This window comes from Penaeus vannamei, chromosome 19, assembly GCF_042767895.1.
Source record: "Penaeus vannamei isolate JL-2024 chromosome 19, ASM4276789v1, whole genome shotgun sequence".
Taxonomy (NCBI): Eukaryota; Metazoa; Arthropoda; class Malacostraca; order Decapoda; family Penaeidae; genus Penaeus; species Penaeus vannamei.
The window spans coordinates 2431655-2434409 of record NC_091567.1 but is presented as its reverse complement, the minus strand read 5'-3'; the positions used below and the strand labels follow the sequence as shown (position 1 = coordinate 2434409).

General features: G+C 52.7%; 1 protein-coding gene across 1 annotated transcript in view; it reads left to right on the top strand.

Moving 5' to 3' along the window:
* The first annotated feature begins 219 nt into the window (after positions 1 to 219).
* LOC113822781 (nucleoside diphosphate kinase homolog 5) overlaps positions 220 to 2755 on the top strand; it is a 22667-nt gene continuing 20131 nt past the window's right edge. The window contains exon 1 of the mRNA XM_070133726.1: positions 220 to 370. The gene's annotated coding sequence lies outside the window, so the exon portion shown is untranslated. The remainder of the gene's footprint in view (positions 371 to 2755) is intronic.

Here is a 2755-nt window from a genome sequence, read left to right as displayed (position 1 = left end):
CCTGCCTGCGCAAGCATTTTGGAAACACTTGCAAACTCTATGACACTCGAGCTCAACATGTTGCCAAGCAGCATAATCACGGGAACTTACAGATTTACTTTCCATTGATGTTTATGCATCTATTCCTCAGTGACACACGGAACATCAAAACCCACATGACTCCGTAATGCACGTGAACTCGACTGAGACTGGAAATCACTAATAGCCGCGTGACAAGTGGTCAATCAATAGCTAATAATGACGTTAGCTGAGCCCCCGTTCTGGCAGCCGTTTCGATGCCCCGCCGGACCAGAGCGTAGTAGTAGTGCTGCTGGTGGACGCACGGCGGGCAGAGGAGCGCACGGGAGGAGGGTCACCACGCACACGGGCTGTACGTATGAACAGTGGGAGTGGCAGTGGGTTACGTGCAGTCTCTGCTTGTTGTCCGGTCGTTGTGGGGAGGCTCCGCCGTCTTTCGCGTTCCCTCGGCACTTCGGCGACTGCGTTCGGGGTGTCGCGCGGTGCACAGAGAGGGAGAGAGGAACTAATGCGGCCATACATGCTGAGTCGCGATAGTTGCGCCTCTCAAAACTTGTTGGTGGGGCGGGGGGAGTGTGAGCAGGGGCGCCTTGAGGCCCTCCACCGTCAGGGAAGTTAAGAAGACGGAACAGCGACGACCCATCGGGGAATCGCCGCTGACCAGCCTGTCAGTGTGCAAAATGAGGCGCAGTAAGACCCCGGATCGCACGGAAAACGCGTTGATGTCGGGAGATGGTGTCATGCGCGGACGATGCAGGGGCGAGGGGATGCGGAAGGGGCGCTCAAGTCATCAGTCCCGAGTTATAATTGATGAGGGCGAGATGAGGAGACGACGCGGTTGATACATATCACAGGCTGCACTCCATCTGGGCAGGACTCGCCATCTTCCTGTCCCCTGCTCACTTTCCTTCGACGTGTTTTATCCATTATTGTCACTATTTCCGACTTTCCTGGATATTTTCGATCGGGAATGTATCTTTTCGTAATCCTTTTGACTCGACGTACCGCATTATTTCACATTTCCCCCCCAAATATGCCTCTATTTCTCTTCTCCAATTCCTCTTCTCTCCCTCCACGTTTGTCCGTCGCCTCCGCTCTGCTTACCTCTCCTTCCCTCTTCTCTTTCTCCCTGTTCTTTGACCCCCTTTCTTCCCTCTGTCCGCTTAACCCTTCAGATGTCTCTCCTTCATACAACTTTGTTCTGCTTCTGATCTCCACCCTCCTTTCCACCCTCTTTCCCTCCTCTATTCACCCTCTTCTCTCCTTGCCTGTCTCTTACCTCAGCCAGTGTTTCCTCCTCTTCACTCTTTTTGCTTATTTATTCTTCTCATCATCATCATTCTCTCTCTCTCTCTCTCTCTCTCTCTCTCTCTCTCTCTCTCTCTCTCTCTCTCTCTCTCTCTCTCTCTCTCTCTCTCTCTCTCTCTCTCTCTCTCTCTCTCTCTCTCCTCCCTCCCTCCCCCCTCTTCCCCGCCTCCCCCCTCTCTCTCATGTCTCTCTCTCTCTCTCTCTCTCTCTCTCTCTCTCTCTCTCTCTCTCTCTCTCTCTCTCTCTCTCTCTCTCTCTCTCTCCCTCCCTCCCTCCCTCCCTCCCTCCCTCCCTCCCTCCCTCCTTCCCTCTTCCTCCCTCCCTTCCTCCCTCCCTCCCTCCCTCCCGCCCTCCCTCCCTCTCTCCCTCCCCTCCTCCCTCCCTCTCCAACTCCCTCCCTTCCTCCCTCTCTCCCTCTCACTCTCTCTCTCTCTTTCTCTCTCTCACTCTTTCTCTCTCTCTCTCTCTCTCTCTCTCTCTCTCTCTCTCTCTCTCTCTCTCTCTCTCTCTCTCTCTTTCTTTCTCTCTCTTCCTTCCTCCCTCCCTCCCTCCCTCTCTCCCTCCTCTCTCCCTCCCTCCCTCTCTTCCCTCCTTCCCCCCCCCCCCTCTCTCTCTCTCTCTCTCTCTCTCTCTCTCTCTCTCTCTCTCTCTCTCTCTCTCTCTCTCTCTCTCTCTCTCTCTCTCTCTCTCTCTCTCTGTCTTATCATCTTATGGATATTCCCGTTCTCCCGTTCTAAATACTTTCCCTTTCTACCTAATAATGCTTCTTCCTCCTCCATGCATGTATTGATTTCTCATGCTACGCTTTCGTTAGTCGTAATATACATGCACACGTACATCTATCATCTGTTCTTGTCGTATCCATTTTTGTATTTGTTTTTATGGCTCATTATCATCTTTTTTTAGTTTCTTTTGTTGTTCACCCTCGTTCTTCTCAACCTTTCCCCTCTCCCTGCATCCTCCTATCTTTCCTTTTGCTCACCGGTGCGTCCGTGTCCATCTGCATATCCATTCTGTTCCCCTCTTTCGTTTAGTGTAGTCAGCTACTTCGCTCTCTCTCTCTCTCTCTCTCTCTTTCTCTTTCTGTCTCTGCCTCTGTCTCTCTGTCTCATTCTCTCTCTCTCTCTCTCTCTCTCTCTCTCTCCTCTCTCTCTCTCTCTCTCTCTCTCTCTCTCTCTCTCTCTCTCTCTCTCTCTTCTCTCTCTCTCTCTCTCTCTCTCTCTCTCTCTCTCTCTCTCTCTCTCTCTCTCTCTCTCTCTCTCTCTCTCTCTCTCTCTCTCTCTCTCTCTCTCTCTCCTCTCCCTCCCCTCCCCTCTTCTCTCCCCTCCCCTCCCCTCTCCGCTCTCCTCCTTCCCTTCCCTTCCCCTTCCTCTTCCCCATTCCTAACACCTCCCTCTCCCTCCTTTTCTCCCTCCCTCTTCCGCTTCTC